Source organism: Anomaloglossus baeobatrachus, chromosome 6 (genome assembly GCF_048569485.1).
Source record: "Anomaloglossus baeobatrachus isolate aAnoBae1 chromosome 6, aAnoBae1.hap1, whole genome shotgun sequence".
NCBI classification, from domain to species: Eukaryota; Metazoa; Chordata; class Amphibia; order Anura; family Aromobatidae; genus Anomaloglossus; species Anomaloglossus baeobatrachus.
Window position 1 is genome coordinate 23164784 of NC_134358.1, and position 22192 is coordinate 23186975.

Here is a 22192-nt window from a genome sequence, read left to right on the forward strand (position 1 = left end):
GTGGGGGGGGCGGGGCTCAGGAGGGCTGGTCATTATATGGGTGCTGTGTAATCCCGCGGGGGGCTCAGGAGGGCTGGTCATTATATGGGTGCTGTGTAATCCCGCGGGGGGCTCAGGAGGGCTGGTCATTATATGGGTGCTGTGTAATCCCGCGGGGGGCTCAGGAGGGCTGGTCATTATATGGGTGCTGTGTAATTCTGCGGGGGTATCAGGAGGGCTGGTCATTATATGGGTGCTGTGTAATCCCGCGGGGGGGGCTCAGGAGGGCTGGTCATTATATGGGTGCTGTGTAATTCTGCGGGGGTATCAGGAGGGCTGGTCATTATATGGGTGCTGTGTAATCCCGCGGGGGGGGGCTCAGGAGGGCTGGTCATTATATGGGCGCTGTGTAATCCCGCGGGGGGGGCTCAGGAGGGCTGGTCATTATATGGGCGCTGTGTAATCCCGCGGGGGGGCTCAGGAGGGCTGGTCATTATATGGGTGCTGTGTAATCCTGCTGGGGGCTCAGGAGGGCCGGTCATTATATGGGCGCTGTGTAATCCTGCCATGTTTGCTCTCAGTCACAGCGGCCGCAGGGTCGGTAACGCAGAGCAGCTGTGCAGAGCTGCACTCCCCTGTGGACACCCTCCATGGTATCTTTTTTTTTTTTTTTTTTTTTTTTTTTTTTTGGGGGGGGTGGCATTGACATCACTAATTGAAGACAGACCCGAGATGCAGAACAGCAGGAAATGCCGGAGTCCCTCGCTCTGCTCCAGAACACTTAGCTGCTTTCTAGAAAACTGGTGGAGGCTCCTTTAATCTGAGATTCCCGCGGCCTCTATAGATTACCGGAGCTCATCACGGGGGCCGCGGGCCGGGGGGGACCCCATTATAGGACTTCATTCCTGCCCTGCATTACTCTCCAGGCAGAGACGCTGATCATTCTGATCTTTATGGTTCTAGAACGGAATTCTAGAGCTGCAGTATAGACTGACACTGCAACTGGCAATGTGCAATAGAGCGCTCCGAGAGCCAAACCCTCCTGCTGCTTCTGGGCATGAGCAATGCGCTCCTGGATGTCAGATGCAGCAGTGCGGAGTTTGCGCTTTGCTCTGCCTGAGCACATAGGATGGAGATCTGTGATTTTTACATGGGACTGCTCGGAGGGTTAACTGACAGGTTGAGCTCTGCTACATCGGGGTGTATTTTGGGAAGTGAATGTTGGGATGTCGCCCTCCTGCTTTATAATCCGTTTCTTCCCTCCCTGATCCCTCGTCTGGTGGGGAGCGCTCCATTCCCCCTGCGCACAGTACACGAGAGCGTGCGGCGCTGTGTGTGGCGCTGCAGATTTCTTACAGCCGCACTTATTTATTTACTGATCACGCTCCATCCCGGGCAGGAAAAACCTCTGACGTCCGCACAACGTAAGAAAGCTCCCAGCTGCTGATAGGAGGGAAATCCCAGAGGATAAAGGCTCGTCCAGCGGCAGGGACACAGAGCTCCCCGGCCAGCCGTACTGCCCTCCGTCCGGACACAGAGCTCCCCGGCCAGCCGTACTGCCCTCCGTCCGGACACAGAGCTCCCCGGCCAGCCGTACTGCCCTCCGTCCGGACACAGAGCTCCCCGGCCAGCCGTACTGCCCTCCGTCCGGACACAGAGCTCCCCGGCCAGCCGTACTGCCCTCCGTCCGGACACAGAGCTCCCCGGCCAGCCGTACTGCCCTCCGTCCGGACACAGAGCTCCCCGGCCAGCCGTACTGCCCTCCGTCCGGACACAGAGCTCCCCGGCCAGCCGTACTGCCCTCCGTCCGGACACAGAGCTCCCCGGCCGGACCCGGAGCTCTGCAGCCTGCACTGCTGCTCCCCGGCCGGCCGTACTACTCCCCGGCCGGCCGTACTGTTCTTTGACTGGACACAGTGCTCCCCGGCCAGCCGTACTGTTCTTTGACTGGACACAGTGCTCCCCGGCCAGCCGTACTACTCCCCGGCCAGACACTGCTCCCCAGCCAGCACCACATCTCTGCACAACAGGTGAGTTACTTCAGGGGGTGGGATCCAGTGTGCAGAGGGGTGCGGTGAGAGGATTGTCATCTGTTTGGGGGGATCTTAGCATCTTTTTTTGTTTTCTGAGAGCAAAACCCGGTTACCCTTTACAATAAGACAGGGTCTTATATTGTTTTTTGCGCCAAAAGATGGGCTAGGGCCAATTTTGGAGGGGGTGGGGATTGTTTATATTTGAGTTGGTTGATATTGTGATTTGCTGATTTCTGGGGTAACTGCACTTCAGAATAAGTATAAGGATGGATCGTTGTCAGGGCATGCTGGGAGTTGTAGTTTCTGCACTTCACCAGGGCCAATTCCGTAGAAAATACTTCAGTCGACCTCTGTAGGCTGCTGCCACCTATTGCTCCCAGTTTAAAATGGCAGATAACAGTGAACAATAGATTGTAAGCTAACTATGCAGCACATAAAGACATCAGGATTAGTCGCTGCACCAGCTGGGGTGACGATCTCCAGGCGGACTCTTTGGTTCCTCTAGTCTGTGGGATTACAGACTTCGCAGCCCTACAGAAAAAGTGAAGGAGTCTGCCCAGAGATCGCCACCCCAAGGACGAGAGGAAACAGGAGTCCACCTGATTTAGTCACCCCCAAAGCCTAGAGGAAGTTGAGGAGTCCGCACAGAGATCGCCACCCCGAAGACTAGAGAAAGCAGATCTCCGGGCGGACTCCTCTCCCTATTTGTGGGTTGGCGATCTCTAGGCGGATCCCTCGGCTTCCTCTCTTTGATGGGGTGGTGATCTCTGAGTGGACTCCTCTTCTTCCTATCATTGGTGGGGTGATGATCTCCAGGCGGACTCCTTTTGCTTCCTCTCGTTGATGGGGTGGCGATCTCTAGGTAGACTCCTCGGCTTCCTCTCGTTGATGGGGTGGCGATCTCTAGGTAGACTCCTCGGCTTCCTCTCATTGATGGGGTGGCGATCTCTAAGTAGACTCCTCGGCTTCCTCTCGTTGATGGGGTGGCGATCTCTAGGTAGACTCCTCGGCTTCCTCTCGTTGATGGGGTGGCGATCTCTAGGCGGACTCCTCGGCTTCCTCTCGTTGATGGGGTGGCGATCTCTAGGCGGACTCCTCGGCTTCCTCTCGTTGATGGGGTGGCGATCTCTAGGCGGACTCCTCGGCTTCCTCTCGTTGATGGGGTGGCGATCTCTAGGTAGACTCCTCGGCTTCCTCTCGTTGATGGGGTGGCGATCTCTAGGTAGACTCCTCGGCTTCCTCTCGTTGATGGGGTGGCGATCTCTAGGTAGACTCCTCAGCTTCCTCTCGTTGATGGGGTGGCGATCTCTGGGCGGACTCCTCGGCTTCCTCTCGTTGATGGGGTGGCGATCTCTGGGCGGACTCCTCTGCTTCCTCTCGTCGGTGAAGTGATAATCTCCGGGTGGACTTCTCTGCTTCCTCTCGTCGGTGGGGTGGCAATCTCTGGGCGGACTCCTCTGCTTCTTCTCGTTGGTGGGGTGGCAATCTCTGGGCGGACTCCTCTGCTTCCTCTCGTCGGTGAAGTGATAATCTCCGGGTGGACTTCTCTGCTTCCTCTCGTCGGTGGGGTGGCGATCTTTGGGCAAACTCCTCTACTTCCTCTCGTCTGTGCCAGATCCTACTCCGTTCCCTCCCCTTAACAGCAGATGTCCCTTAACCTGCAATGGCTGATAACAGAACACAATAGAATTCATTCACTTAAATGGCTAATAAAGAGATGGAGGTATTAGTCACATTTGTGTCCAGACTGGAGCCGGGGAGCCTGGACTTGGCTTTTTTTGGACGGCAGACGCCTTATTGTCGCGTGTTTTTGGTATCGTCTTGTTCCCACCGCGGGTCGGTGCCTTGAATCTGACCTACATGGCGGCAGCAGAGTGGCTCCATCTGATACCGCGCTGCCGCTCTTCACATGCCCTGATTTACCACGTGAAATGCCAGTCCCCAGCCTTATCTCCCCACGTGGCCCCTCTTCTGGAGCCGCAGCCGTACCCATTAGTGCCCACGTCTGCCTTGTCCTGGGACGGTGGCACAACAAGCAAGTTAACCCCTTCACAACAAGGCAGGTTCAAGTTTCCACTACTTTTTTTTTTTTTTTTTTTTTTTTTCTTCCCAATCCAATTATGGGGCTTACAGCCGATATCGGAGGCGACTCTGCCCCCGGCGTCCGCTGCATGAGGGATGTCTGGGGGGCGTTCGCTCATGAGGACGGCTTTTGTCCATATATTCTTAGGGTCACTAATACCGCCGCAACGAAGCCCTAAAGCCACCCCCTGCTGCGCCTTCCCCCATGCTTTACACTGCAGTCCTGCTCCATGAGGGCACAGCTGTGATCAGCGACATAGCCGTCCACCTCTCCCACCTCCATCGTCCGGACCCGAGGCCCCTGTCCTCACTATAAGGCTATGTGCCCACGCTGCGGATTTACCGCGGATTTTGCCGCGGATTTACCGCGGATTTGCCGAAAATCTGCAGCAGCAGCGCTTCCAAGCCATTTCAATGGCATTTTGGAAATGCTGTGCCCATGCTGCGGATTTTTCCGCTGCGGATTTGCCGCGGATTTTGATCCGGAAAAATCTGCAGCATGTCAATTGTTTGGTGCAGATTTGGTGCGGATTTTTGGCTTTGAATGGGGAAAAAAAAAAAAAAAATCCGCGGGTGCGGATTTGCCGCGAAAGTCGCGGATTTTCAGGCAGAAAAATCCACAGGTACATTCTACCGTGGACACATAGCCTAACACGGCTCTGACATCATACCGGGGGCTTTATATGGCGGCACACTCTGCTTCTGCGCAGGTGTCAGACATTTTTATTTTATATTTTTCATTGTTTGTTCTTCGGAAACATCCAAAATAGAAATATGCAAATGTAATCAAATATATGCAAATGGAGACCGCAAATTTTGGATCAGTCTTTTCCCATTGGTCAGAGCTGGACCTGCTGCTTTACATGAAAGGATAAATGATGATCCTCCTGTGATCTATGGACGTCTGTGACTTCCTGAGAGAAGTTGCTGTATCTTTGTGCGGTTTTCAGGACCTCCGCTTGCTTTCAGTGAGTAGAAATGTCCTTGGCTGGAAAAACTCAAATCTTCTGACTGCCGGGAACGATCATTGTCTCCAGTTAGGAGATCCCTCCTCCAGACTGATACATTGTAACAGAGGTTTGTGCTGCTGATGTATTTAAAGGGGCAACTCCTCATCAGAAATGGTTAAAAAGAAAGTGTGCAATTAACCTCCCCGTCTGAGTGTGTTCCTGAGTGAGGAGCACAGCACTTACAAGCTCCTTCCTATAGTTTGTAAGCACTGGATTTCCCTGCGCTCCTCTGATGCTGCAGAGGAATGGAAGAGCGCACCATTTAGGTGTAAGCATGATGCTGGTCAACTGTCAATCCTGCAGGAGCCCGGGAGCGGTGCGTCAATATTGATGTGGAGTAAAGCCCCTTTAAACCTTGGTTCTATTGTTCAGTTGCCCATACTGTGCAGATGTGCCCTAAATACACCAGAAGGAACCGTCTCTTTTTAAACCAGACTGGATGAAGTTTATAAAGGGCCCCATGATGTGTGAGAACAGTGCAATGCCTCGTTTCTCCTGTGGGGGCGCTGCACTGCGAGGGCCCGGCCCTTTAATGCTGAGCCGGTGTAAGGGTATGTGCGCACGTTGCTTTTTACCTGCTTTTTACCTGCTTTTTTGCTGCTTTTTCTTCTGCGCTGTTTAATGCCAAAATGGATGTGTTCTTCTATTCAAGCAAAGTCTATGGGAATTTGGGTTTCTTGTTCACACTATGTTGTTAAAAATGCTGCCTTTTTGTGGCAGAACTTTGGGCAAAAACTCAGCTTTGCAGTGCAAAACCCAAATGGCAAAAACAATTGACATGTTGCTTCTTTGAAAAGCTGAGTTTTTGACCAAAGTTCTGCCACAAAAAGGCAGCATTTTGAACAACATAGTGTGAACAAGAAACCCAAATTCCCATAGACTTTGCTTGAATAGAAGAACACATCCATTTTGGCATTAAACAGCGCAGAAGAAAAAGCAGGTAAAAAGCAGGTAAAAAGCAACGTGCGCACATACCCTAAATATCCTGTTGACAGCTTTGCCTGTTTTCGCTCTCACGTGTGGTGGCCCCCGCTGATGTGACTAGTGGCCCCAGGGGGCTCGCTGCATCTGGAGGAATCTGCACTAATTGGCGCTTACACTCCTGTGTGCTGGATAATGACTGCCGGGACGTGCACAACCGCGACTTTGGTTTTTCGGCTCCTCTCCATTATCATACATCTCTGCTTGCTGTCTGTAAATGGTAACGTTTACACCCATAAGGTAAAGAGAGATGAATAACGCTTCCGCGGCCTCCTTTTGCGCCCCGGGCCTCCTTTTGCGCCCCGGGCCTCCTTTTGCGCCCCGGGCCTCCTTTTGCGCCCCGGGCCTCCTTTTGCGCCCCGGGCCTCCTTTTGCGCCCCGGGCCTCCTTTTGCGCCCCGGGCCTCCTTTTGCGCCCCGGGCCTCCTTTTGCGCCCCGGGCCTCCTTTTGCGCCCCGGGCCTCCTTTTGCGCCCCGGGCCTCCTTTTGCGCCCCGGGCCTCCTTTTGCGCCCCGGGCCTCCTTTTGCGCCCCGGGCCTCCTTTTGCGCCCCGGGCCTCCTTTTGCTCCCCGGGCCTCCTTTTGCGCCCCGGGCCTCCTTTTGCGCCCCGGGCCTCCTTTTGCGCCCCGGGCCTCCTTTTGCGCCCCGGGCCTCCTTTTGCGCCCCGGGCCTCCTTTTGCGCCCCGGGCCTCCTTTTGCGCCCCGGGCCTCCTTTTGCGCCCCGGGCCTCCTTTTGCGCCCCGGGCCTCCTTTTGCGCCCCGGGCCTCCTTTTGCGCCCCGGGCCTCCTTTTGCGCCCCGGGCCTCCTTTTGCGCCCCGGGCCTCCTTTTGCGCCCCGGGCCTCCTTTTGCGCCCCGGGCCTCCTTTTGCGCCCCGGGCCTCCTTTTGCGCCCCGGGCCTCCTTTTGCGCCCCGGGCCTCCTTTTGCGCCCCGGGCCTCCTTTTGCGCCCCGGGCCTCCTTTTGCGCCCCGGGCCTCCTTTTGCGCCCCGGGCCTCCTTTTGCGCCCCGGGCCTCCTTTTGCGCCCCGGGCCTCCTTTTGCGCCCCGGGCCTCCTTTTGCGCCCCGGGCCTCCTTTTGCGCCCCGGGCCTCCTTTTGCGCCCCGGGCCTCCTTTTGCGCCCCGGGCCTCCTTTTGCGCCCCGGGCCTCCTTTTGCGCCCCGGGCCTCCTTTTGCGCCCCGGGCCTCCTTTTGCGCCCCGGGCCTCCTTTTGCGCCCCGGGCCTCCTTTTGCGCCCCGGGCCTCCTTTTGCGCCCCGGGCCTCCTTTTGCGCCCCGGGCCTCCTTTTGCGCCCCGGGCCTCCTTTTGCGCCCCGGGCCTCCTTTTGCGCCCCGGGCCTCCTTTTGCGCCCCGGGCCTCCTTTTGCGCCCCGGGCCTCCGCGGCACCTTCGTATATTGTAGCTGGAGTGAATGGGGTGGAGCTGCAGTACCGCACACTGCCTGTGCACTGGGGTGGCGCTGTCTTATGAAGAATGCGGTCACCATTCTCCGGGATGTGTGCGATGGCTGCAATGTATCCAGTTATTCCTAATGGACTGATGGCCTCACCTGCACTGATACATTGTTACAAAGTGTCTACATTGGAGACAATTGTGACAAACCCTCAGCTGTGAATCATCTCCGGTGAGGACAGAATTTCAAATTAAGAAATCACTGACAGCAAGCAGAGATCTTAAGATGTGAGGAATTGAATTGCATAATCTTCTCGAAGTTTCCAGACGTAAGTTCCCGAGTTTTCCGCAGTTCTTTGCAGTTTGCCAGTCCTTGGTGGAAGCTGGCACCGGGCATTGATTGTCCCGGGGGGCTGAGCTTTTAACCCTTTGTCTCGCTGGCACGGCTTGTTGGCAGTGATGTGGCAGGAGCGCTGGCGTCGGGCATTGGAGGCAGCAGACTGTACCAGATTAGATCTCCGCGTTATTGCCCACGCGGCTGGCACCCAGCGCCCTGTCATTATAAGCCCGTCCGCGGTGCCAGCGCACAGATCCGGCTCATTGGTGCAGTCACTGCACATCGCTCGGCCTCCATTGAGCCTAAATTACATGCTGTCCTGCACGGACTGTGAAAACGCCGGATTAACTGCCCGATATAGCACAGGCGCCGGCGCTGTCCGGACCCAGAACCGTGCTGTGCCGCCTCCCAGACCCGGCATACAGGTCACTAGCCCATAGGGGGCGCCCTAGCCCTCAGTCGGGTCTGGATCTCCGGACTCCTGACCCTATGATCCTGCCTTATAGGACCAGACTGATTAAAGAACTGGCCGCGGTGGAGCGTTTAAGGTTACTTTATAGGGGTTGGAGCTCTAGTTTTCTGAGATGAGGCCAAAAATAACATGGGCCACCGCCGGGGGGGGGGGGGGGGGGTGTGCGCTCTCTGCACACGGGGTCGCCGCCAGGGGAGTGGGTCGCGCTCTCTGCACACGGGGTCGCCGCCAGGGGGGAGGGGGCCCGCTCTCTGCACACGGGGTCGCCGCCAGGGGGGGGGGGCGCGCCCTCTGCACACGGGGTCGCCGCCAGGAGGGGGGGCGGCGCTCTCTGCACACGGGATCGCCGCCAGGAAGGGGGGGGGGTGCGCGCTCTCTGCACACGGGGTCGCCGCCGGGGGGGAGCGCTCTCTGCACACGGGGTCGCCACCAGGAAGGGGGGGGGGTGCGCGCTCTCTGCACACGGGGTCGCCGCCGGGGGGGGAGCGCTCTCTGCACACGGGGTCACCGCCTGGGGGGGGGGGGTGCTTTATGCACACGGGGTCGCCGGGGGGGGTGTGCGCTTTATGCTCACGGGGTCGCCGCCAGGGGGGGGCGCGCTCTCTGCACACGGGGTCGCCGCCGGGGTGGGGGGGGGGGGCGCACTTTATGCACACGGGGTCGCCGCACTCTCGCTCTGCACACGGGGTCGCCGCCAGGGGGGGTGCGCTCTCTGCACACAGATCTTCGTGCCTTCCAGGTCCAGTTGTGCTGCGGAGGGGTGGGGGATGGGCTGTATATTGTGCGCTGGGTCCTGCCATCAGATCATATAAGGTAAAAACTGAAATCTCCTCCTGGAGAAGCCGCAGGTCAGTCCCATGTAACCTGGTGTACGTGTGATGTGAGCTCGGGTTGCAGGGGACATGCCAGCCCCGGGGTGCGGAGCGCAGGGTGGGCGGCGGAGCCTATATTTGGCCCGGAGCACCCTCACAAGTCAATCTGTCTTCTACACAGAGCCAAGACGCGCTCTGCAGACCATAATAACCCAGGAACATTTTCCACCTTTTACAGAGGATGAAACCCCTCTATAAGGCAGTCTTATGTACATTTAGAGGGACATCATTTCTGCATCAGCATTCTGCCAGAACTATAGGTGCTGGAATATGCACCACTGGCTCAGCCCTCTGCTGCTATAGACAGATTACCCTTAACAGACAGGCGGCGGCCATCAAGTTAGAAGGGAGACTTCTGTTGTCCGGCACTTTGGTGTGATTTTTTTTTTCGGGGGTAAGACCATTTTTATTTTAGGTGATTTGCAGATTGTATTTGTCATTTTCTCCATCAAATGAGATCAAGTTGTCTGAAAAGGAATTTGACAGCTCCTTGGACTGAAGTCGCCCAGCACCGAGGCTGGCGGTCAAACTGGAGGCGGCGCTGGGTGGGGAATAGAGCTGGAGTGACGGAGGCTTCAGATCTACCATATAGTCCTTTTGGCCTAATTTGTATATCAAATCAAAAGTGGATTTCTCAGTAATGGAGTGGACCGGCCATGTAAAGGTAGTGCTGGACTGGTCTTCCAAAGAGCTATATGCACATGTAAAGATTGGGGGGGGTCAAATCCTGAAGGGGGGGAATAAGCCGCAGGCAGCCCACTAAGGTGGGAGCAAAGATTTGGAAATGGCGCAACACAGTATGTCTGATCCTTCCATCCCATGGCAACAGTTGTGAAGGGACAGGTTACACCCGACCCCAAACATGTCCAGCTATTACCCGCTCCAGATCAGGGATTTCAGGGGCAGAGCTGTAATACTTGGTGTCACCTGGGGGGGGCGCTGCAGGGAGATGGAGCACTTGCTTATTGATTTCCCCCGCCCGAGCCAGTTCTGACCCCCCCCCGAGCCAGTAACTAAGTTCTAGGGGTTTTTTCACTCTGATATAACTTCTGTAACTTGATGCCGAGCACTTGTCACTTTACATGAATCAAAACAAGGTTACTGCTGTCATGGCGACCGGGAAGCTGTTGTCACGGAGGACTGTGGGATGATGTCTCTGGTGGAGTCGTTACTTGGTCCTGTGCTCCTCGTACATCTAGAGAATTCTCCGTTATGTAACTTGTCCTCGAATACGAAGTGGCTTTCCTCCCCCTTCCTTTACTTCTTTACCTTTTTCTTCTTTCCCACCTCTCCCTTCCCTGTCCTTCCTTCCCTCCTGTTCTTTCCCCTCCCTGTTCGGTCTTTCCCCTCCCTGTTCGGTCTTTCCCCTCCCTGTTCGGTCTATCCCCTCCCTGTTCGGTCTTTCCCCTCCCTGTTCGGTCTTTCCCCTCCCTGTTCGGTCTTTCCCCTCCCTGTTCGGTCTTTCCCCTCCCTGTTCGGTCTTTCCCCTCCCTGTTCGGTCTTTCCCCTCCCTGTTCGTTCTTTCCCCTCCCTGTTCGTTCTTTCCCCTCCCTGTTCGTTCTTTCCCCTCCCTGTTCGGTCTTTCCCCTCCCTGTTCGGTCTTTCCCCTCCCTGTTCGGTCTTTCCCCTCCCTGTTCGGTCTTTCCCCTCCCTGTTCGGTCTTTCCCCTCCCTGTTCGGTCTTTCCCCTCCCTGTTCGGTCTTTCCCCTCCCTGTTCGGTCTTTCCCCTCCCTGTTCGGTCTTTCCCCTCCCTGTTCGGTCTTTCCCCTCCCTGTTCGGTCTTTCCCCTCCCTGTTCGGTCTTTCCCCTCCCTGTTCGGTCTTTCCCCTCCCTGTTCGGTCTTTCCCCTCCCTGTTCGGTCTTTCCCCTCCCTGTTCGGTCTTTCCCCTCCCTGTTCGGTCTTTCCCCTCCCTGTTCGGTCTTTCCCCTCCCTGTTCGGTCTTTCCCCTCCCTGTTCGGTCTTTCCCCTCCCTGTTCGGTCTTTCCCCTCCCTGTTCGGTCTTTCCCCTCCCTGTTCGGTCTTTCCCCTCCCTGTTCGGTCTTTCCCCTCCCTGTTCGGTCTTTCCCCTCCCTGTTCGGTCTTTCCCCTCCCTGTTCGGTCTTTCCCCTCCCTGTTCGGTCTTTCCCCTCCCTGTTCGGTCTTTCCCCTCCCTGTTCGGTCTTTCCCCTCCCTGTTCGGTCTTTCCCCTCCCTGTTCGGTCTTTCCCCTCCCTGTTCGGTCTTTCCCCTCCCTGTTCGGTCTTTCCCCTCCCTGTTCGGTCTTTCCCCTCCCTGTTCGGTCTTTCCCCTCCCTGTTCGGTCTTTCCCCTCCCTGTTCGGTCTTTCCCCTCCCTGTTCGGTCTTTCCCCTCCCTGTTCGGTCTTTCCCCTCCCTGTTCGGTCTTTCCCCTCCCTGTTCGGTCTTTCCCCTCCCTGTTCGGTCTTTCCCCTCCCTGTTCGGTCTTTCCCCTCCCTGTTCGGTCTTTCCCCTCCCTGTTCGGTCTTTCCCCTCCCTGTTCGGTCTTTCCCCTCCCTGTTCGGTCTTTCCCCTCCCTGTTCGGTCTTTCCCCTCCCTGTTCGGTCTTTCCCCTCCCTGTTCGGTCTTTCCCCTCCCTGTTCGGTCTTTCCCCTCCCTGTTCGGTCTTTCCCCTCCCTGTTCGGTCTTTCCCCTCCCTGTTCGGTCTTTCCCCTCCCTGTTCGGTCTTTCCCCTCCCTGTTCGGTCTTTCCCCTCCCTGTTCGGTCTTTCCCCTCCCTGTTCGGTCTTTCCCCTCCCTGTTCGGTCTTTCCCCTCCCTGTTCGGTCTTTCCCCTCCCTGTTCGGTCTTTCCCCTCCCTGTTCGGTCTTTCCCCTCCCTGTTCGGTCTTTCCCCTCCCTGTTCGGTCTTTCCCCTCCCTGTTCGGTCTTTCCCCTCCCTGTTCGGTCTTTCCCCTCCCTGTTCGGTCTTTCCCCTCCCTGTTCGGTCTTTCCCCTCCCTGTTCGGTCTTTCCCCTCCCTGTTCGGTCTTTCCCCTCCCTGTTCGGTCTTTCCCCTCCCTGTTCGGTCCATTCAGGGGACTCGCAGAGGGGAGGTGCTTAGGAGCAGTAAGAGTCCAGGACTCTTTAACATGAAAGCTCCGCCTCCTGGACACTGTAATCCCTGCACAGGGAACGTTAACACTTCCTCTGTCTTGGTGTTAACCCGACCGGCGATTTAGGTAGAATTGGTCTACCACTTTTACTTTTGAGCGGTGAATAAGGGTGAGGGGCTCTTTTTTTTTTTTTTTTTCCCCTTGCTATTTTCAAGATCCCTGCTTGCGCTGGTGAATGGGCACCATCTTTGCCTCTGACCTTGTGTGGGGTTCAGCTGGAAATGGTCGGCCCTCACATTCACTGGCAGCAAATCAGAAAAGGTCCGTTAGGAGTCTCGACACGGGAAATAGCCAGATATCCCTCCGGGAAGGACCTAGCCGAGGAGTGGCTCTTTTTAGGAGACCACCATAATCACCATATTAAGTGGCCCTATAAGTCAATATCCAGCTCTTTGACAAGTTTAAAGATATGACAAGGTAAATACCAAGGCCAGGTATCCATCCACAGACAGCTGTTTCGGGGTATTGCCCCTCATCAGTGTGGAGTAGGATTCTGGCTGGGTGGGAGCAATGCCTAGTAGACCAACAAGACAAAACAATCACTGATCTCGGGGAGACCAGCCAGAGAAAACACTGCCGGCAGCCAGCGAGGGCGCTCAACACAGTGAAATCCTAGGTGCATTGCCCCCTGGGAAGTATGCAAATCAAAAAGGTCTGTGAGCAATGCACCTAGGATTTCACTGTGTTGAGCGCCTTTGCTGGCTGCCGGCAGTGTTTTCTCTGGCTGGTGTCCCCTAGATCAGTGATTGTTTTGATTCACTGACAGCAAGCAGAAGTGGGAATGTTGAACATGAGGTTTAATGGGTTATTGCCAGGACCGCACACTTTCTAGGATATGGGTCTGCTGTGCCCCCCCATGTGACCGCTTGCTGCCCCCTGCGCCCATCTCCTGTATTCCTTGGCCCTTTAAGACCATGTTATGGAGGCGGTCTCCTTCCCAGGGCCCCGGTGCGGGGGAGGGGAGGCTTCTGTGCGCTCGGCATTTTCCAGGCACCGTGTGATGTCGCTGACACGTCGCCCATTTCAATTGCAATATTTTACACCTTGATGGTGTCTGCAGGGTTTTCCTATTACAGCCGCCATCATCAGGCCCGGCTGTTACCATGGCAGCACAGGCCTTCTGAATGGCTGAGTACAGAGAGCGATGTGTCTCCGTTACCAGCCTCACCCCACATCACAGACCGGACCCCGAAAACATGCAGCCCCTCCACAGTCAACCTCACCCCACACCACAGACCGGACCCCGAAAACATGCAGCCCCTCCACAGCCAGCCTCACCCCACATCACAGACCGGACCCCGAAAACATGCAGCCCCTCCACAGCCAACCTCACCCCACATCACAGACCGGACCCCGAAAACATGCAGCCCCTCCACAGCCAACCTCACCCCACACCACAGACCGGACCCCGAAAACATGCAGCCCCTCCACAGCCAGCCTCACCCCACATCACAGACCGGACCCCGAAAACATGCAGCCCCTCCACAGCCAACCTCACCCCACATCACAGACCAGACCCTGAAAACATGCAGCCCCTCCACAGCCAGCATCACCCCACATCACAGACCGGACCCCGAAAACATGCAGCCCCTCCACAGCCAGCCTCACCCCACATCACAGACCGGACCCCGAAAACATGCAGCCCCTCCACAGCCAGCATCACCCCACATCACAGACCGGACCCCGAAAACATGCAGCCCCTCCACAGCCAACCTCACCCCACATCACAGACCGGACCCCGAAAACATGCAGCCCCTCCACAGCCAACCTCACCCCACATGACAGACCGGACCCCGAAAACATGCAGCCCCTCCACAGCCAACCTCACCCCACATCACAGACCGGACCCCGAAAACATGCAGCCCCTCCACAGCCAACCTCACCCCACATGACAGACCGGACCCCGAAAACATGCAGCCCCTCCACAGCCAGCCTCACCCCACATCAGACCGGACCCCGAAAACATGCAGCCCCTCCACAGCCAGCCTCAACCCACATCAGACCGGACCCCGAAAACATGCAGCCCCTCCACAGCCAACCTCACCCCACATCACAGACCGGACCCCGAAAACATGCAGCCCCTCCACAGCCAGCCTCACCCCACATCAGACCGGACCCCGAAAACATGCAGCCCCTCCACAGCCAACCTCACCCCACATGACAGACCGGACCCCGAAAACATGCAGCCCCTCCACAGCCAACCTCACCCCACATCACAGACCGGACCCCGAAAACATGCAGCCCCTCCACAGCCAGCCTCACCCCACACCACAGACCGGACCCCGAAAACATGCAGCCCCTCCACAGCCAGCCTCACCCCACATCAGACCGGACCCCGAAAACATGCAGCCCCTCCACAGCCAACCTCACCCAACATGACAGACCGGACCCCGAAAACATGCAGCCCCTCCACAGCCAACCTCACCCCACATCACAGACCGGACCCCGAAAACATGCAGCCCCTCCACAGCCAGCCTCACCCCACACCACAGACCGGACCCCGAAAACATGCAGCCCCTCCACAGCCAGCCTCACCCCACATCAGACCGGACCCCGAAAGCATGCAGCCCCTCCACAGCCAGCCTCACCCCACATCACAGACCGGACCCCGAAAACATGCAGCCCCTCCACAGCCAACCTCACCCCACATCACAGACCGGACCCCAACATCCCCACCTAATAGTCCGGCAGCGTCTCTATTGGGCCACGGGTAGAGTAGGCACGGTATAGGTGACCATATATACACACACACACACACACATGGTGGGGGGGGGGACATGGCCGCACTCATCCCACAGCCCCCCCCCCAGTAATGGCTGATAACTGGGAGCAATAGAATGCACTCACCTGTCCTACAGTCTCCTCCCCCCCAGTGATGGCTGATAGAGAGTAATAGACTGTACTCGCCTGTCCTGCAGTCTCCTCCCCCAGTAGTGGCTGATAACAGGGAGTAATTGTACTCACCTGTCCTACAGTCTCCTCCCCCAGTAATGGCTGATAACAGGGAGTAATAGATTGTAGTCACCTTTCCTACAATTGCATATCCCTGTTCTCCAGTGGCTGATAACGGGGAGCAGTAGCGTGCCCTCCCCTGGAGTGTATCTGGGGTGCAGTGTGCCCCGTTTCCTCCGGTGATATTACAGATGGGAGTCCCCTGCACCGTGTAATGGAGATACATTCCTGTGTGTGAATAGTCAGCTGCCATAGCGGAGACTGCGCCCTGCTGACAACCTGGATCCACACAACAGCCCTGAGCGAGGAGGAGGAGGAGGAAGAAAAGCGCATTTGTGTAGGGATTAGTTACTGTAAGAGCCTTACAAGTGCAAGTAGTGTGTGACGGTGTCAGCATCGTGTGCTGCGGGCAGCTGCGACTGGTTCTGTGCGGAGCCCTGCACAGCCTGCCGAGGAGGAGAGCTCTGCATAGCCTGCCACAGGGTGCCGAAGAGAGCCGGCACAGCGTGCCACAGGGTGCCAGGGAGAGCTCTCCACAGCCTGCCGAGGAGGAGAGCTCTGCATAGCCAGCCACAGGGTGCCAAGGAGGAGAGCCGGCGCAGCGTGCCACAGGGTGCAAAGGAGAGCTCTTCACAGCCTGCCGAGGAGGAGAGCTCTGCATAGCCAGCCACAGGGTGCCAAGGAGGAGAGCCGGCGCAGCGTGCCACAGGGTGCAAAGGAGAGCTCTCCACAGCCTGCCGAGGAGGAGAGCTCTGCATAGCCAGCCACAGGGTGCCAAGGAGGAGAGCCGGCGCAGCGTGCCACAGAGTGCTGAGGAGGAGAGCCAGCGCAGGGTGCTGAGCAGAGGCCTGCACAGCCTACCGAAGAGAGCCGGAACAGGGTGCCGAAGGGTGAGAGCCCTGCACAGCGTGCCACGGGGTGCCGAGGAGGAGAGCTCTGCACAGCGTGCCAGTGTGCCATAGAGGAGCGCTCTACACGGCCAGCCACAGTGTAGAGGAGAGCAGGCACTGCCAGGATCCCCTGCAACTACTACTGGTATCAGGTCTGTACATACAGCCTCTATATATACCGGGGCAGGGGACCCCTATAATCAGTATCGGGTCTGTACATACAGCCTCTATATATACCGGGGCGGGGGACCCCTATAATCAGTATCGGGTCTGTACATGCAGCCTCTATGTACACCGAGGCAGGGGTCCCCTATAATCAGTATCGGAGGTTTGTACGTGCAGCCCCCCCTGTGCCTTCTCCAGGCTTCCATGCTGTCACATAATGACACAGTATGACCTTACCGCTCCCTATGATTGCAGAGCTGGTGAAGGCAGGCTACTGCTCACTGGTATCAGCCAGTTTGGGCTGGGTAGAGGGTGACTGTAGTGTTAGTCATGGGATGAATGGAGGGCAAGTGAGCATCCTTCCGTGGCTGTCGGTCGCTCCTGGTCTCGGCTGCGTCTCGTGGTCAGCGGATTGTTGGGGGGCTGCTGTGCGGAGGGGCTGATTCTTCTGCTGGTACCCCCGGGGCTGACGTTACCGGGTGATGAATCCAGCGTGACATTTTGTATCCGGCTCCAGATACTGATTCTTGTGCCTGCAGGAGGCAGCGTCCGCGCCCCCTCCTACATCTGAGCAAACTCCGCAGGCGCAGCACCAGACTGTGCAGAATTAGCCAATTTTTCTGGGGGATACACTTTTTTTTTTTTTTTTTTTTTTTTTTTTTTTTTCCCCTCCCCCTGGCGATCTCTGTGCCCCCCGACCTCCTGTAATGGACTCCAGGGGGCACAAGATGCTATGACAGGAGACCACAGACGTGACACAGGAGGGAGGGGGGTTTTGTTTTGGGTTGTGTTTTTTTTTTTTGTTTGTTTTTTCTTTTTTACTTATCCTTTGAATAAACCCTTCTTGCTCCCCTCCAGGATCTGCGGATTTTGTGGCGGGTTCAGAGGGAATCATTCTCAAATCCCACCATAAATGGGGGGTGACGTCACTGATTGACGATACGCGCAGATCTGCGGCGTCAGAACATTAGTGGCCGCCCCCAAAACTGCCCCCTCCCGAGAGCGCTGGGTCTTTCTAATGAGCACAAGAAAAACTTTTTTCCTTTCCTTTTTTTTTTTTTTTTTTTTTAACGCAAAACAGTTTATAAAAACCGCAGCAACCACCTATTTAAGGGGGGAAAAATGAGGCCCCCTGAGAACTGAACCGCCCCCCCCCCGTAGGGTCTGCCTCTGCCAGCCCTAAACAATGCGGCTCAGTTTGGACTGAACTTTGGCCCCTTCAGTGTAAACAGTTGGGGGGAGATGGTCACATGACCGCGGCATGTAATAATGATTTTTATCCATATAGTGCCATCATATACCGCAGCACTGTACACTTCAGACGGGACATTACAAAGCCAAGAGGAGTGGGGGTCCGGCTCACAGATTAATCTATGAATCCCCCCAGCAGCTTGTACACACATGTCAGCAGGTATGGAGGTGGCATTGCCCGGGGACCCTCTCCTGTCGGCAGGTATGGAGGTGGCATTGCCCGGGGACCCTCTCCTGTCAGCAGGTATGGAGGTGGCATCGCCCGGGTACCCTCTCCTGTCAGCAGGTATGGAGGTGGCATTGCCCGGGGACCCTCTCCTGTCAGCAGGTATGGAGGTGGCATTGCCCGGGGACCCTCTCCTGTCAGCAGGTATGGAGGTGGCATTGCCCGGGGACACTCTCCTGTCGGCAGGTATGGAGGTGGCATTGCCCGGGGACCCTCTCCTGTCGGCAGGTATGGAGGTGGCATTGCCCGGGGACCCTCTCCTGTCAGCAGGTATGGAGGTGGCATCGCCCGGGTACCCTCTCCTGTCAGCAGGTATGGAGGTGGCATTGCCCGGGGACCCTCTCCTGTCGGCAGGTATGGAGGTGGCATTGCCCGGGGACCCTCTCCTGTCGGCAGGTATGGAGGTGGCATCGCCCGGGGACCCTCTCCTGTCGGCAGGTATGGAGGTGGTATTGCCCGGGGACCCTCTCCTGTCGGCAGGTATGGAGGTGGCATCGCCCGGGGGACCCTCTCCTGTCGGCAGGTATGGAGGTGGCATCGCCCGGGGACCCTCTCCTGTCGGCAGGTATGGAGGTGGCATTGCCCGGGGACCCTCTCCTGTCGGCAGGTATGGAGGTGGCATCGCCCGGGGACCCTCTCCTGTCGGCAGGTATGGAGGTGGCATCGCCCGGGGACCCTCTCCTGTCGGCAGGTATGGAGGTGGCATTGCCCGGGGACCCTCTCCTGTCGGCAGGTATGGAGGCGGCATTGCCCGGGGACCCTCTCCTGTCGGCAGGTATGGAGGCGGCATTGCCCGGGGACCCTCTCCTGTCGGCAGGTATGGAGGCGGCATTGCCCGGGGACCCTCTCCTGTCGGCAGGTATGGAGGCGGCATCGCCCGGGGACCCTCTCCTGTCGGCAGGTATGGAGGTGGCATCGCCCGGGGACCCTCTCCTGTCGGCAGGTATGGAGGTGGCATCGCCCGGGGACCCTCTCCTGTCGGCAGGTATGGAGGTGGCATTGCCCGGGGACCCTCTCCTGTCGGCAGGTATGGAGGTGGCATTGCCCGGGGACCCTCTCCTGTCGGCAGGTATGGAGGCGGCATTGCCCGGGGACCCTCTCCTGTCGGCAGGTATGGAGGCGGCATTGCCCGGGGACCCTCTCCTGTCGGCAGGTATGGAGGCGGCATTGCCCGGGGACCCTCTCCTGTCGGCAGGTATGGAGGCGGCATTGCCCGGGGACCCTCTCCTGTCGGCAGGTATGGAGGCGGCATTGCCCGGGGACCCTCTCCTGTCGGCAGGTATGGAGGCGGCATTGCCCGGGGACCCTCTCCTGTCGGCAGGTATGGAGGCGGCATTGCCCGGGGACCCTCTCCTGTCGGCAGGTATGGAGGCGGCATTGCCCGGGGACCCTCTCCTGTCGGCAGGTATGGAGGCGGCATTGCCCGGGGACCCTCTCCTGTCGGCAGGTATGGAGGCGGCATTGCCCGGGGACCCTCTCCTGTCGGCAGGTATGGAGGCGGCATCGCCCGGGGACCCTCTCCTGTCGGCAGGTATGGAGGCGGCATCGCCCGGGGACCCTCTCCTGTCGGAAGGTATGGAGGCGGCATTGCCCGGGGACCCTCTCCTGTCGGAAGGTATGGAGGTGGCATTGCCCGGGTACCCTCTCCTGTCAGCAGGTATGGAGGCGGTATCGCTCTAGGGCCCTCTCTTCTGTCAGCGGCCATTTAGGTAGCATCACCTTGGGGTGGCTTCTACTCTCACCGCCTGCAGCAGGATTGGGGGCCGTTCCCGCTCACGTTCCCTTTCTAGATTTAATACAGTAGTTATTCCTATCTCCAAGATCCTATCCCCAATATGTAGTAGGTTTAATAATATTAAATGCCTCCAATTACAAATGTAGTATAGTTCTCCTGATTAGTTATGTCTCTTACCTCATGTGCAGGGCATTGCAGCTTAGGTATCCATGGGTACGACCACTCATATAGTGAGTCAGTTAGTTACTCATGGTCCTAACCATTTGATAGCTAAGCTGCAATGCCCTGCACATGAGGTGAGACATAACTAATCAGGAGAGCTATACTACATTTCTAATTGGAGGTATTTAATATTATTTTGCCTACTACATATTGGGATAGGATCTTGGAGATGGGAATACCCCTTTTGTCGTTCCCACATCAGATCGTACTTCTGTCATGGTCATCGGCAGTAATTAATCCAGCAGCTTCTATAAAGCGGAGGCCACGTGACACTCGGGCTATGTATCCTCAGGAGGGGCGGTGGGCTTATTAATTCCTCATCTGATCTCATACTGTATTTCATAGTAACACATAAAGGAGACTGACAATAGCGCCACCATTGCCTACAGGCTGTGTGCGGTACTGCAGCTCAGCCCTTTTAATCTGTGAGCACCAGACTGTGGATGGGTAAAATACAGTTTCTAAAATTAGGAAGAATCTGATGTATATGGGGGTCCCAGATCTCCCCGGCAGATATCGGAAAGCGAATAATCGGGCAGTTGGTAACGAAAGGACCGAACACTGAAATATCAGAGGTGCATGATCGCGGCTGCGCACTCGTGTTTGGGGAATACATCTCATGACCCTCCATACACATTCACACTGGATTCACCCAAATGGGGAGTTACCGCCACACCGCTCACCCCCCCCCCCCTCACCCAGAACACTGGGATCGGGCATGTTGGAATCAATCAGCCCCATCCCTCTCTCATCTGACATCTGCTGTAAGGCAAAGGTTGGGAGGCCACATATTGATGGGTGTTGAGTCTTTTTTTTTTCCCAAAACTGACCAGTTTGACCTTTATCACAACAACCATGACGTGTCCTCGTCCCTCCCCTCCCCCACAGCGGAGCACAAGGAGCAAACACTTCACTGCCGAATATCCCTCCGAGCCATGACAGCCCATGTAGGTCACTACAAGATCGAGATCAGAGCGCAGTGACGCATCGGGCCCTGACTCACGGGTTTACTGGCCGGTCATTGTATCAGGCCTGCTAAAAATAGTGGGACCAGTCTCTTCCAGAATGATGTCACCTTGGGTGGGATCGTCCTCCTATTCTGCGTCTTCCCCACCTCCACTCGTATGTCATCTGATAGACATGTGCTTTGTGTGTCTCACCCCGGGGCGTCCATGTGATCCATACTCTGCTATATATAGAGGTCCGGATAGGAAGCCGGGTGCACCGCCGTGACCACAGTCCTCAACCTCTCACCGGAGGCTCAACCGGCTGCAAACCTCAGCCTCCGAAAAATGGGGTCAGGGCTCGATGATTGGGTGTATGTGCTGTGAGGACGGAGATATAAGGGTCAAAAATACCCCGTCTGTGGGAGAGGTGGGCCGTCCAGGCCAAGCTTAAAAGGCAAGACCATCCGTGGTCCCGTGCAACGTTCCACCAGAGCCACTCTCGTCCTCCTGGAGCAGAGCGAATTCCAGGGAGCATTGCCCAACCTATGTGTCCCAAACCCAACCGGTGCTCTCCAGAAGAAGAAACCCTACCCGTGTGTCACGTCTGGTGCACGTGTATGGAGCAGGCTCAGGAGCTGCACCTGCTCCATACACTGTGACTGCCGGCTGTGCTGCACAGTCTGCACCCGCTCCATACACTGTGACTGCCGGCTGTGCTGCACAGTCTGCACCCGCTCCATACACTGTGACTGCCGGCTGTGCTGCACAGTCTGCACCCGCTCCATACACTGTGACTGCTGGCTGTGCTGCACAGTCTGCACTTGCTCCATACACTGTGACTGCCGGCTGTGCTGCACAGTCTGCACTTGCTCCATACACTGTGACTGCCGGGTGTGCTGCACAGTCTGCACCCGCTCCATACACTGTGACTGCCGGCTGTGCTGCACAGTCTGCACCCGCTCCATACACTGTGACTGCCGGCTGTGCTGCACAGTCTGCACCCGCTCCATACACTGTGACTACCAGCTGTGCTGCGCAGTCTGCACCCGCTCCATACACTGTGACTGCCGGCTGTGCTGCGCTGTCTTCTAATTCTGGATGTGCTAATTATTGCCACCAGCGAGGGATTGGCTTCTGGAGACGTGCGCCCACACATACATATTTATCCAAAAGGTTTGTGCTGTTATCCACATACGTGGAGGAGTTCATGTCTGTTCATGTAGAAGGTTGGCTCCAGTGTGCCGCCATATGGTGCCACTGTAAGGGAACGCTTATTGTAGCCCGGGAGAGAATAACTCCACGACATGCCATGCAGCGGACTGTGCCGCAGCTAACTGGGAAAACAATGGCCACGTGGAGGTAGCCGGTGGGCTCAAAACGGCTGCAGCGCGTCATATGTGATGTCTCACCGGAGAAGGCACTGGTGGGGTGCAGGTTGGAGGTGGTTCACAGGGCCGACAGCCACGGACCACCAATGTGGCTACTGGACACAAACCTGTGTGTTACATTTTTTATTTTATTCACATTTTTATTATGTATGTGTG

The 22192-nt window shown here is 57.0% G+C and overlaps 1 protein-coding gene across 3 annotated transcripts in view; it reads left to right on the top strand.

Annotated features, from left to right (window-relative positions):
- Nucleotides 1-22192, top strand: part of PTP4A3 (protein tyrosine phosphatase 4A3) — a 69344-nt gene that overhangs the window by 34427 nt on the left and 12725 nt on the right. The gene's annotated exons all lie outside the window — the stretch shown is intronic.